Source organism: Ptychodera flava, chromosome 20 (genome assembly GCF_041260155.1).
Source record: "Ptychodera flava strain L36383 chromosome 20, AS_Pfla_20210202, whole genome shotgun sequence".
In the NCBI taxonomy this organism is placed as follows: domain Eukaryota; kingdom Metazoa; phylum Hemichordata; class Enteropneusta; family Ptychoderidae; genus Ptychodera; species Ptychodera flava.
This window is the reverse complement of record NC_091947.1, coordinates 38,562,235-38,577,260: the sequence shown is the minus strand read 5'-3', so window position 1 is coordinate 38,577,260 and position 15,026 is coordinate 38,562,235. Positions and strand designations below refer to the sequence as shown.

At 37.8% G+C, this 15,026-nt stretch overlaps 2 long non-coding RNA genes across 2 annotated transcripts in view; both read right to left on the bottom strand.

Moving 5' to 3' along the window:
• Positions 1-15,026, bottom strand: part of LOC139120884 (uncharacterized) — a 466,659-nt gene that overhangs the window by 323,099 nt on the left and 128,534 nt on the right. The window lies entirely within an intron of this gene.
• On the bottom strand, positions 10,536-11,425 carry LOC139120877 (uncharacterized). The gene is made up of 2 exons (XR_011549161.1): positions 11,009-11,425; positions 10,536-10,610 (listed from the first exon to the last, which is right to left on the bottom strand). It is a non-coding gene; the product is annotated as an uncharacterized lncRNA (long non-coding RNA).

Sequence of the window (15,026 nt, the reverse complement as noted above, 5' to 3'; positions counted from 1 at the left end):
CAAGTTTTTGTAGATAATTCAATGAAAAATGAATACCATTTTTAATGTCATCATAGTAATAATTTAACAAAATTTAGAACCATTTTGTCACATTTCATGACTTGTATCTCGAAAAAATCTAAATGTGTGGTTTGTCGTAAAAAAACAAACTTGAGCCTCGTAACCTGGGCAGAAGCTGCAACTGTTAATGATTTCTGCAATATTTCTATGCAATGGAACAACTATAGTCTCCTGCTATCTCCCTACAGCATGCTCAAACACAATATTTAGTTTGTCAACAAAGCCTGTATATATAAATATAAATACGTATTTGGTGATAATTGAATTGGAGTCCAGGCTGACAGTCAGTTGTCAGTGTTTTAATGCATGGACACATACATAGGCTGTGATAGCATTAGCTGAATACTAGACAATTCAACATGCTGTAGGGAGTAGAACAAGAATGCAGTTGTAAAACTGAACAAAAATATTGCCAAAATTATAAAAGTTAATACAGCTACTGCCTACGGGTAGTGTCACTATCATTAATGCTCTGCTCCTGCAGTGTCACTGTCACTGCATACCTGAACAGTGCAAGAGATAGCTCTGACTCTGATGTACATGCAGAAGAGTTTGGGTCAAATGATGCTCATGACAGTGAAACATACTTGTACACAAGATCAGGCCAGAGAGCAACACATGGAAGAACACATAGAAATATTTGAATTCTGGCATATGAGAATAATCAAATATTAAAGAAAAAAGATGGGGTCACCATCCTTGATTTTCTAAATTTTCACATTCTTGTTATAAAATGTTACAGAATCTGATGTAAAACTTTGAACAGTAAAGACTAAAAGAAAAAATATGTGACCAAATGGAATTATTTATTTTTTAAACAAATTTAAAATTATTACACCCAAAATTTCAGAGATTAAAACATTTATTTGATGAAACATTTTACCTTCCAGTATTGTCAACTTTGAGTAGCATCTAATCCATATATGTCTTGTAGTTTTGAAACAAATTTTTGGTAGGTCACTGTGCAATATGGCAATTAGCCAAAATTCACAATTTGCCTACTCTCTCATGATTGTCATTTTGTGTGCTCTTCAGCAGGAGCAATTGACCTGGCCAGAGTTGGATTAACTCATGTTGGCTTTTAGACCAATAAATCTAAAAAATTCACTGATGCGTTTAAAGAACTTGCCTTGGGAATATGACTATAGAAAGTGCTAAAAAAGGTTGTGTTGAACACCTGTGAGCGGAACGGCGCGATACATGTTTATTTTTTCTGCGCTCACATCCTTTACAAATATGCGGGCCTGTGATAGTTGGGGGGGGGGGGGACTTGAAAAATTTTGACCATATAGAGGGGGGGCATTTGAAAATTTTTGGGGGTACTTAGGGGGGGGGATCTGAAAAAAAATAAGATTTCAATCGAAATTCCTCCAGCCCCCCCCCTAATCGTTATTTGTGAACGCAGCCTAATGCTTAATTTCCATTGTGTATGTCATAAGTTGGCTTTGGCATGTGCTGACTCAAATAATGATATAAAATGTATAAAGGAGGTTGAGGACACCATATGCCATGTATGGAAATTTTTTGAGTATTCTCCCAAACGGACAAATGTTTTTGTACAGATCCAGACTGAAATTAAAAAGCTTGAATTGTCGGATAGAGGTAAGAGGGTCCTCACAAAAAAATTTACAAAAGCATGCAGAACACGCTGGTTATCCTTGGAGTGGAGTGTGAATTCAGTATATGAAAACTATGAGGCACTCTTGCAAACATTTAAGCATCTTGACAGTGACCCCCTTGCCCTTGGATTGTACAAGAAACTGAGAACCCCTAAATTTCTTGCTTCTTTGTACATATTGCATGAGGTTCTTCCTCACCTCAGTGAACTGAGCAAAATTTTTCAGACAAGTGGTTTAAATTTTTCTAGAGTTGAACCAGCAATCAAGTACACACAAAGTAAACTAAGCAATATAAAGGAAAGTTGTAGTCCATTGACAAAACTGTATGATGACATTTGTCCTGTAAATGGGAGATTGAAAAATGTTGAAATCAGTCTGACAGAACATGCAAAGAAAATAAATGAAAATCTACTAACGAAATATATAGATGCACTGAATGCTAACTTAGATAGAAGATTCAGTGATAGTTTGAAAACACTTGCCTGCTTTAGTATTTTCAACATTATGAACTTACCTGACTCTGATAGCTGTGGTGAATTTGGTGACTATGGTTTATGTGAAATTGATTTATTATCAGAACATTATTTCAAGGATAAACCAGACAAGGTGTCATTGTGTCAGGAATTAAAGGCTGAATGGGGTAAAGTTAAATTTGACATGAGTAAATGGAAAGCTGATGTTCCCCAGTCATTGAAAGAAAAGTGGAATCAACATCAGTATGCAGAGGGAAAAGGTAATGAAAAACAGAAAGTACCTAGTCCAGTTGAATGGACTCTCAAAAAAATTATCTCAATGAAGTTCTTTTTCCCAAGGCTTTCTGAATTTTCTATGATAGCTTTAACAGCTCCAGTTACAAATGCATGGCCAGAACGTGGTGTTAGTGCCTTGAAGAGAATAAAAACCAGGCTCAGAAATAGATTGAAAAATGATATGATGAATTCTCTTCTTCACATTACAATCAATGGACCAACTGTTGAAAAATCAGATCATATTATTGCAAAAGCTGTTGAAAAATGGCTGACAATGAAAAAAAGAAGTAAATTACATGTACAAGGAAAAGGTGTGAAAGAGGTTGAAGCTGTTTCAAGTGAGTGTACAATTAATGATGTAGTGAACACTCTTGTAGATAAAGAAGTACAATGCAGTGAGCAGGAAATGTTAAGTGCATATTTAGAAGAAATAGGCAATGCAAAGAAAGTGTTTGCTTTAGAGAGTGATGACAGTGACAATGATTCAGCCTTTGATGACACTGACTTGTTTTCTGATAGTGACTGGTAATTTTGAATAAATTGTTAAGAAATGAAAAATACCTGAAGAGTGACCTAATCTGGCTGTCAGTCTTGTTATATGATGTATAAAGCCATGTGCAAGAGCAATCCTGTATCTTAAAAATTCTGACCAAAAACTCATAAAATCGGCCCAGGAGAGCCATTCTAGAGGCTTCAAAATCAAAAAAGTCCACACCGTGGGAGGGGGGACACCCCCCTCCCACACCCATCCCCCGAGACCGCTTTGCGGTCGCTTACGGCTAACAGTCTCAATTTTCCTGCTGTGACAACAAATTTCTACATCCCTGGACATTGTCCACCAGCCAGAATCCTACAGTGCCTTCTGCGAGGCAGCATCTGAAACTGACAATGTGCACGCTGAGAGCTGGGTACCAGATTTGCATAAATTCATGGATGCAAATGATATTATAAAAGGGGAGAGCCTCTCTTTGAGATGCTGTTTTCATCGGCATCGTGGCTGCCCTGCCGACCGCAGGGTACGGATCACCTGAAATTTCTTGCGCTATTAATCCGTAATCATTCCTTTTCAAACAAACAAAAATCACGTGTAAGTATTTTGAAGAGTAATGGACCACCAGGTTCCTTGTTTGTGCAGTTTTATAGCGATAAAGTAAGCGAAACGGACATTTATTTTCTCTGTAGCTTTGTGGCCTGGTCCATAGCAACGTCGTTAACATAGGGGATACACATCTGTAGATTGATTGGCTAAGAAACAAGGAGTTAAAGGCTGTGAACCCTAAATCAAACTTTGTATACATATTCATGTTTGGTTTTCCCGTGTGAATGGGAACAGTGTAGGACTACGGTATGTTAACGCAAACGACGCTTTTGTAACTATGCGATGACCTCAACCCAGCGTTCAGCAAACTCCATGTATTTGATACCCGGTGGTAAGATGTTAATGCTTTCATGAAGTTTACCGTTTATTATCTTGTGTATAAAGATTCTGTATACCTTTCTTTTGAAATTGTTAATTGTCGATTAAAAGTGACCTGTAAACCCGGAAGTTGTTTTGCCGTATAATCATGATAATAACTACATGGTGCATGTGTGTTGGCGAAGCCACAGACGCTGCACAGACACGCCTGATACTGTGCATGGAGGGCCATTACGTCCAGATACCCATGTACCCTGTAACTGAAGTGGTACGTCCACGGTCAGTGTATACGTGCGTGTACACTGGCGGCCATCTAAGTAATACTATGAATAGGGAGTGGCAAAGTCAGATTTAGAGCAAAGTTTCGCTTTCGATTTTTCAGTAACTAGACCTTGAACACCAAAAATAATCTGTTACACAGTAATGCAGGTCTGGTCTTGGAAAAAATACCCAATTGGGGTCGTCAAAGACGTGTTAAAGAAAACGACGCAATCATTTACGGGACCTTGCACTGGCCACGGTCAAAAATAACATCAGGGATTGACGAAAAACTACTCCACAGAAGTCGATTTTTTTCCCTCCAGACTATGATAACACTTATAAGGAACACATAGAACGAACAACTTGAAAATCTATGGAGCACTTTAACGAAAATCTGTATTTTCCCATTACGGAGAAAACTGGCCAACCGTCACTTGAGAGCTCTGGGTGTGCGTGTTGGTTTCAAGCAAAATCCTCATTATGCATGCAAATTAGGTACCCAGCTCTCAGCGTGGTAGAGGATGAATTGAATCACAAAGACATTCTCTGACATTCACACCACTAGATGAAGCAATTGAAGCAGTTGGCAGAGAACTGGACTCAAGAGCCAATACCAGTCATCACATACGAGATCGAAAAAACACCTGTAACAAAATCATATATGAAACTGCTAAATGAACTTTGTGAACTTTGGTAAGTAGTGTGGGAAACTTCCCTTCTGGGATAGTACCAAAACAGAACCAAATGACTCCTGAAACGAACTAAAAACATCCTTCAGATGTTGAATTGCCATAGTGACCTGACAGCTCTGAGCACAGTTGCTGACCTGCCAGCATACATAATCTAAATTTTCTCAAGTAGACACGGCAAATTATGCGTAGAGATTTGTATTTTCTGAATCAATTTTCATAACCATTTATTCCGTAGTGTCAAATATATTGTTCCAGAGGAGGACCAAATCCTTCCTGTTTTTCTAATGCCTGCTTCAACATTCATTTCCTGTATGAGATTTGGAACTGTCACATACACAGATTTTTCTTGCATTTAAGTAGGCAATTATGTAACTTAGAAGTGTTTATATTTCTCCCATCTCTTTGCTGCACTCCTGTTTTTCCTTGTATTACATCAATAACAACACCTGGTATAGGAAAAATAATCGCAATCATACCAATCCATAATCCAATAACACTAGGTCAAAATTTGTAAGACAATAGTTGTAAACATAGACACAAAACAGCACAGAACAGACAGTAAATAGACGGTACAAAGTCAAATTCATGAAAGAAAGATATATGGACCTCTGGCCAAAAGACCAAGAAGTGATGTCAGGTGTTTCGAAATAGTAAGCGCATCCTGCCCCACATGTGGCACCCGCCATATATCAATCTGTAAGTCAGATAGGTAGTGGTCACTAACTAAGGCCCAATGTCACCGATGCCATCAGTGATCATTTGTCGAGAGAGATATTGTATTTATCTACCAGCTTGCGATACCTGCCAAAAAAGCGTTTGAATGTAGAGACAAGTCTTGCTCTGGTGTAACCTTGATTTAACAGTTTGAAAGAGAGATGGCCATGTCTCTCTACAAAATCACCATATGAACTGCATGCTCTTGCATATCGTATAAGCTGGGAAATGTATACCCCATAAGCAGGTGAGAGTGGAATATTACTGATGAGGTGTGGAAAATTAATTATACTAAAGTTGAAATCATCTCTCTTGTCATATAGCCTAGTAGAAAGGTGACCATTGGAGTCAAATTCAAGTAAAATGTCCAGATATGAAGCAGAAGAGGCCGTTTCTGTAGTTTCTTTAATCTCCAATTCTGGAGGATAAATCATAGCGAGATATTTACTGAATTCAGAGTTATTCAATGAAATAACATCGTCTATGTATCTAAATGTTAGGTTGAAAGTACGAGCTACAGAGACCTTTTTCTGCTTGATAAGGTTCTGGATAAATTCTGCCTCGTATGAGAACAGAAATAAGTCGGCAAGTAAGGGAGCACAGTTAGTGCCCATGGGAATTCCTATACACTGTTGGAAAATGTGTCCTCCAAATTCAACAAATATGTTGTCAATGAGGAAATCAAGCATACTGATAATGTCTTTCTCGGTATAAAACACTTTAGCATTAGTTGTATTTTTAACAAAATATGTAGAATTATACCCTAATACCACATATTTGTAACGGTGTGAACCGTTTTTGTAGAAAAATGCTTGGTTGATGATGTTTTTCAAGCGTTCTTTCAATTTATCATGTGGTATTGTGGTATACAATGTGGAAAAATCGAAAGTTTTAATAGATGTTATTTTTGAAACAGATCTTGATTTCAAATTTTCCAAGAGTTCCTTCGAATTTTTTAATATCCACATTTGATTTATACCACTCCGAGAAAAGACAACATCACAGTATGATTGAAGTCCCCGTTTAACAGTACAAAGAACAGAAGTCAGTATCTTCGATAACTCTGTTGTTGAACATTTTGAAGATCCTGCGATAAACCTAGCTTTGTAAGGTGTTTTGTGGAGCTTTGGTATCCAGTATAAGCTAGGCAACTTATTATGGTCATCCTTTGTTGTAATATTAAAATTATCCATGAATGACTTATGGTTTGCCAAAATTTCAGATTTGTTGAACATTGATTGTCTGTAAGTGGAGTTGGTTGAGGTCTTAGTTACACCAAGTTCGTCTATAAGACATTCAAAATAATACTTCTTACAGACAAATACAATGTTATTGGCAGCTTTATCAGCAGGGACGACAACATATTTGTCATGGATATCATTCAAACACTTAACAGCATCAGGATCTTTAAATACAGAATAGGGTCTTCTGCAAACATGTGATCTTAGTCGACCAATACGGCCACACACTATTTTCCTCACAGATTTGACCCATTCTGACAGTGTGTCCAACTCTACATCCTCCCTTTTAGCCCATTTCCTGGCATAATCTTCAACTGAGTCCACAATGATCTTAAAATTATGGTTCCAGTTGATCCTGCGAGGTTCTCTGAACTTGGGTCCACAAGATAATATCTTACGAAGGTGGTGATGTTCAACCAAGTTCAGATCACCAGTGATGACATGGCCAACTGGAGTATATTTGAAGGGAGATGTAGAGCAGTCACAGGATGCTGGGTTTGAAGGAATTCATCAATTTTAAGTGCCGCAATGCCTTATTGTAATTGAATATTTTATTGGAGATTGTCTTGGTGTATTGATATGACAGAATAGGTACAGACTGGTTCTTAAAGTATACAGGTATAGTTGATGTAACCTTTTTGTTGTGTAGTATATTGCTGATATTAATGGCATCAATTCCTTTGTTAGTAAATGGAAGATGTATGAAATGACGATGATCATCAGTCATAGGTTCAGCACGAACAGGCTTGTATAGTCTGTATAGTGCAATGTCAGCAATAATACTAACCAGTCTGTACGGTTGTTTGTTCGGATCTGTCAAAGACAATCCCAATGCATAGACATGCAACCTTCTCAAGTCCTTGATGGAAAGAGCAAATAATGAAGTACGAATCTGATGGAGACCTAAAGGCTTCTGCAATAAAAGAAGCAGTTCATGAAATTTGTCATGGCAATTGGATGTAGCTGATGTATCCAATTTAGGCCGATGGTAACGCCTATGTCCAGGCCTATGTATAGGAGTCAAGGCTATCAGTACTGGAACTGTTGGAATAGCCGCTATGACAACAGAACTTACAAGACTACCCTCAGTTATAATATCATATAGGGCTTAGCCCTTGGTGTCGCGCTATAGGGGTTAAGATTGGCAATGTTATTTGTATTGATTCATGATAAAATAGAATTATTTGTTACTGCATATGCGTTTGTATGACAACTATGCCCAGTTTCCCTCTGATGAAAGCAGTTCACGTTCGTACACGACGTCAAACCCTGCAGCAGTGCAGGTATAGATTTTCGGTAATGTGTAAAAATGTTGGACAAAAATGACAATTTTTACCATGATAAGAGCCTATTGTGTTAAACAAGGGACGTATTATGCCATCATTACCTGGTGCAATGGTAACCGCACTGCCCACCTTCCACTTGCAAGCTGAAAACTAGAGCGTTCCTTCTAAAATCTGGCAATTTTTGAATCTAGTTATTGACACAGGGGCGCTTTTCTAAACTTCAATCCCAGCATTTTTTGCGTATGCCGGTTCATATGCACGACAATTTTCTCCCGTTTTCTATTTTTTATGCGTGATATTAACAATATTTTGCATCAGCGATTAATTTGTAATCATTACGATACGCAGCACTAGTTCTTTCAATGTAGTCGGCCAACTGTTCAACCCTTTGGCTGACTACTACTGAGATGTGCATTTTTGCTAATGTGATATATGTAAGGGTTGATAAAAAATAAGTAATAGAGGCCCAACACAATATGGCAGAAGGAGGAGAAAACATGTAAACTCCAGGATCTTGATAAATCAAATTTTGATGATGATGATGCTTATAATGAAACATCCTTTACATGCAGAAGATGAGCTGCCGCAGAATCCATTTCTGGCTGGCAGCTCACGTGACAGCATGCAAGATCGGTTAACTGAACAGAGAGTAGAACTTACAGAGCAAATGGTTGATGAATTCTTAAAAGAGAAGAATATCACTGATCTGTCAGCACCGTTGAGACAACAGTATACAGTTAGTATGCTACTTTAGGGTTCGACAAATTAAAGGCCAGGGACCTGATCCCTGGGATCAAGTTTTTTAGTCAGGATTTAGTAGGGATTGATGTATAGGTTCGGACATGTCCATGCGTGCGTCCGTCCGTCTGTTCACGCAGATATCTCAGAGATGCCTGGAGTGATTTCATTCAAACTTGGTACAAGGATTACTCCCCATGTCATACATATGCACATCAATTTGTTTTGTGATACCATCGAATATGGCACGGTGGCCATTTTGTTACGATTTTGTCATGTATGGAGCTATAACTCAGGTACATCTCAACCGACTTTAATGTAAGTTTGTATAAGTTTATATAAGGACATCAACCTATGGTATGTCATACATGTGCCTGTCAATTTGTTTTGTGATATGATCAAATATGGCCACATGGCAGCCATTTAGTTACAATTGTTTCATGTCCTTAGCCATAAATCAGGTACGTCTCAACCGATTTTATTCAAAGTTGGTACAAGGATATTGACCTACGTCATGCATTTCCACATTGATTTGTTTTGTGATATGATCCAATATGTATCAACGTATCATGTGATGACCAGTTGGTACCAGAAAGTGTGAACAAAGGTAAACAGACATTAAAATCTCCTACTGTAGGGAGTAAGGAAAGACCTACCAGATCCACAAGATTCCCAACAAAGTATCCAGACTTTGTAGTGGGCAGAGTGGTAACTCTGAAAATGTTCTAAGACATATTTGTCAATATCATTGAAATTTCGGATTTATTTCAAATGAGACAGTTAACAGAAAATGATTTTGATGACCACAATCATTGCATTTATTAGTTCATTAGATGATCGTTTTATCACATGATCGTTTTATCACAACCAGTTTAAGACTGTTTATGAACATTGAACAGATTGCTTCTAACATTGTGTTAACATTTCATTTGATATTGCCATGAAAATGTGTATATCCAAGGAAAGGAGGGATGTAGTGTATCAGAAATATGATATCTGCAGTACGTTGCTATAAGTTACCATGCATTGCATTATGGGATGTATAACCTCATTCTGGTTCTTGAGCAGCATGGCGTGAAAGTAATTGTCTGGAGATTCAATTCTGAGTGTCCTCTAATTTATAGAGTAAGAGCGACCAACATTGTGGAGTACTGACCAAAGCCTTACCGAAATTTTAGGCCTCCTGCAAACTGTTACTGCAAATTTGCCGCAAGCTTTGCAGTAAATTTGCAGCAAACTATTTGCCGCAAATATGCGGGTGGTTCATTTTTCAGATGCAAATTAGGTTTCTTGTGAACTTGCTGCAAATATGCAGCAAACTCCCTGCCACAACGTTGCTGCAAACTCTTTGCAGCAAATTTGCGGCACAATCCTTGCAGCAAACTTGCGGCAAATTAATTTGAATGTTACTGAAAATTTGCCGCAAACTCCATACAGCAAATTATTTTATTTGCGCTGACCATTGTTTCTCGTGAAACTGGTATTTCAGAGTTTAGTTGGATAAAACACATCTTGTGCTGTCCACAGTCCGCCAATATATAAATATTATTTATCCAACTAAACTCTGAAATACCAGTTTCACGAGAAACAATGGTCAGCGCAAATAAAGTTATTATAAACAAAAAGATGACAGAGAAAAAAAGGTTAAATTCAATTGTGGTACAATTTATTTTATATGCATGTTCATTTCATGCCACAGAAGTGTCATGATCATGTCAAGATTTTCTTTTGACTTGAGAAGTTTCATGTAACATTTACATTACTGTCTGAGGCTGCGATTTGGCTTTCTGTTCTCTGAATTTCTTGTCCCCTTTAGTGTACCAGCAATGGATTCTGAAAAATATAAATCGTTCAGGGAAGAGTGTAAGTCTTTACCGTTTGACCAAACATTGTAAATTTCATGAAAGAAATCGATAATTATTTGAAAATGAGACAAAATCAAGTTGAAAAATTGAAGCAGAAAATGCATAATATTCATGATCGAAATTAAATTAATAATGATTAAAATGTCCGACAGCGGACAACTCGCCGTATGTTGTTTACATACACGACGGCGACAATCTGCAAAAATCTCAGCACTTACTGTAAGTAACTGTTGTGAAACGAAAGTGAATTCAGTATGAATCAGTACTGTACTCAACGAAAATTTATATTTAGGTAAAGACTGCAATACAACGATTACAGAACATAATATAGAGATCGATGTACAGACGAACGGTACATTGACTTACATTTCTGAACGGCTCGCAGACGCTGGACGATTCCGGTCCGGTTGCAGGTCTCTCACCGTGCTGTGTGTAAATACCGTACTCAGAAAATATAGTCGGCATCTTTACTGCCGCTCGCGTTCACAAATTTAGAACTCCGCCTGTCCCTGGTACTGTGTACACGTTTTAGCAACTATGTGATATCATTTGGCTGGCGATTCCATAGAAAGATCACGAAATTGTCCACTAGAAAACTCCCCGCTCACAAGCACGCAGCCGACACTGGCCGATGGTACTAAAATCTAACTTCGCGCCGATCAAGCCTCATGACGATAACGGAAGTGAGATCTATAAATCATTACGCGATTGATAATGTAGTCCCGTTTTTAAATGCTGGAATTGACTCTACATCTGCACCAATCCGTTATATTTCATACTTAATATAGCATTTAATTTAATTATTATGTTTAATGAAAATGGTTATTTTTATCATAGAAAGACTAAAAAGAGAGTAAAAATTCTTTCAGCACGAAGAATCAATATCAATGCGCGAACTGACCTTGATGAACCGTGACCGGAGAGTGTAAACATGTCGGCTCGGCTGCTCGCAGCTGATACACAGGACGTGTTGGACGTTGGTGAAGCGGCGCTTTGAATTTTCGTACAGCGACTCTGGATGGAGTGTAATCCTAAACCTCAAATTTGTGCTCGGCAATATAACTCTAACGCTGAAAACATGGACAAAAGCCTTTTACCTCGACCCATGTTATCAGAAGGCGAGATTTTGTCAGCGGCATCGATGGGACAGACTGTAACTTAGCTGCAGTGCATTGTACGTACCGTATATGACTATATGTGTACTATATTGATGGGATGAATAGCTTGGAGCACAGCCACTACTCTGCTTGGAGGTAGTAGCGGAAACATTACTGTACAGATTTGCAGTAACAAAAGTCTACGACGTGTCCTTACAGACCATCATCAAACGCACATTTCGTTCCAAACAGTTTGCATTTTGGTATCATTCGCAGAAAATACAGGGTGTAACTTGCAAGACAGACAAGTCCCTGTTTTAAAAATTTGTTTCCCTAAAAATTCAGTTTTCGATCCAACCATAATCATAATGATAATTTACCCAACCAGATTGTCAAAGGGCACTTTTATTACATCATGTCACTACAGTATATACTATAGATGCACTCTATATCCATGCAATGCTTTCACCAGCATAACTGAAGCTGTTCATTATCTAGCATTACCAGTTATTATAATTTAAAAAGTGGATTGTCTGTTATGAAATAAATGAACATAAAATATAAATGAAAGATCAATTTTATGTTGCTTACTCATGACTGGTAACGAAGTGCAACAGTACTCAGTGTGTAGTGTGTACTCCCTGGTAATGAAATAGTGGGAAATATGTCAATCATGTGTTGCTGCATATTTGCAGCAATAATCTGGTTTGCCGCAAATTTGCAGCAACTTAGTCGTTTACCGCAAATTTGCTGCAAACTGACTTAAGGGTTTGCAGGAGGGTCACATCTACCTGCAAACTTCTGCAACTCCTTCCTGCAAGCTATATGCTTGCTGCGTATTTGCAGCAAACTTACGGCAAATTTGCAGTAGAAATAATTTTCGGTAAGGGAAGTGGTATATAACAATATAGACACAAGGTGCTGGGGAACAAGAATTTGATTTATTTGATCATTTTTCCTACCTCCCCTGTCTTATATTTTTGGACAATTAAACACTTGTTATGCCTGTACAGCAAAAATATCAAGTAACCAGAACAATCACCGTGGAAGAGATTGAGAGATCGATCATTTTGAATTCCCCAAACTTTTGCTGTACATCAAAAACAAAGAAACTGTAAAACAAGAGCTTATCATGTCATTGTCTCCAGTCATATTCTGTAAAATATTTTACCCAATATGATTTTTTGGGAATATGCAAATTTGTAATCAATTTGCCGTATGTTTCAGGTGAGGTGACCACTTGCAATGTGTCAATGCGGGTCAAAGATCAAGCTGTCAAAAATAGGAAAATGTGAATATTTTTCTTAAGTCATGATATATCAAAATTGCAGAATCTGATGTGAATACTTCAATAGAAGTGCCTTCGGGGTGGGGTGTGCTCTAACATAATCCACTTCTCAATCATTTTGGTAGCACACAAAGCTCAAACAATCCATAATCGGGGACTATTTCATTCAGCAGGGTTCTGCGAAGCATCTTGTGGTACAATACAAGAAATTTTGCTGTCACTCAAATGTGTTGCATCTTTGGTTTTCAGTATCTCTCATCCATTTCAAAATGTATTTAGTTTTCTTACTGTTGCTGAAATTGGTAAAAGTTTATTACAGACCTGTCTGCTGTGGAATTATGCCAACTTATGAAGGAAATTTTGCATGTGTAGTTTGCAGCAAATGTGCAGTAACATGCAAAATAATTTGCTGTAGGGAGTGTGCAGCAAGGTTGCAGTAAGGAGTTTGCTGCATATTTGCAACAAGTTCACAAGAAACCTAATTGGCATCTGAAAAATGAACCACCTGCATATTTGCAGCAAATAGTTTGCTGCAAATTTACTGCAAATCTTGTGGCAAATATGCAGTAACAGCTTGTGAGAGGCCTAAAATATTGGGTAAGCCTAATTCATGTGCCGCATGCGAGGAGCCATGATCCGTATGCCGCGAGCCAAAGTTCACGATGCATGATTAGCATGTTAAGCTAGAAATAGGTGCATTTTCACTCTAATTTAATTCATTGATTCATTTTCATGGATAAACCGACATTCGGGCTTTAGCGCAACCTTCTAAATGCAATTGTACTGGTGACCAGCGAATGTGGGTTTACGAATTCTACATCAGGGGGCACATGCAGAAAGGGATTCGAGAGAAATTATAGGGAGGGAGGCCAGTATTTTTCAAAATCACACTGCCCGTAAAATTGTAACGAACATTAAAAATTGATCTATCAAAATTCTGTACATTTTAGTTTTGTAGACCATATGGTAAGGTTGCTATAATTCAAATATCTAGGTTGTAAGCCATGATAATATTAAGAAGATTTTTTACAATATTATTTTTGAGAATTTATGACCTTTGACCTGCGCTATCCCCCTCTGCAACTACCTATTTAGCTGTGGCTTATCCTACGCAAGAGTCAAAGACAGCTGGTGTCTATCAAACTTTGACTGGTATGGGACACCAACCTTCAACCCTCAAATCATCCTGTACCTCACTAATTATGCACATCTATAAATTATAGTCTAGCTAACAGAATTGGAGGTCTCAAGTTGACAGGACATAGATGATTATGTTACCTGAGATTTCTGCTAAAATATCAAGCGACCAGGATGGCATTTGACCTAGTTAATATGGCTATAGGTCTGATGTTTGCTGGAGGAAAGTGTACAGCAAAAATATCAATTAACCAGGATGACCTTTGACCTGGATTTAACTTATTTGCCAGTATATTAGTGCAACAGCCTTACTATTTGGTAGGATGAGGTGTCCCTTTATGAATTAGTAAATATTTGTCAAATAAAATATTATTGATGTTGACTATAGCACATACAGGAATGACATACCAATCGGGAAAAGTCACTTTTCTCAGCATCATTTTGAAAAATTTGCCCTCCCTCCCTATAATTTTTTCCAGTCCCTTACCGGCCAGCACATGCTGAATTCGTGAACACACATATTGCAGGTCACTACTTTATGCACAAGGCGTCTATTAAATGTGATTTAACAGTGAAGATGAATCGAAAAAAGTGAATTTGAGTGAAAATGCACCTATTTCTAGCTTAACTTGCATCATACCTAGACGTATTGTTTGAAATAGACATAATACACTACATACTAAGCTGTATGACAAAAGAGACGATTTCAATTTTGAAATCATAAACTTTCCGTTTTTGTCGAGCAATATACCATCATCTCCAGCTTATGGTGTGTATATTTCACAACTCCTTAGATACAGTAGAGCATGCAATTCATATGAAGACTTTCGAGTTAGACACAGCCTATTAGCTCAAACGTTAG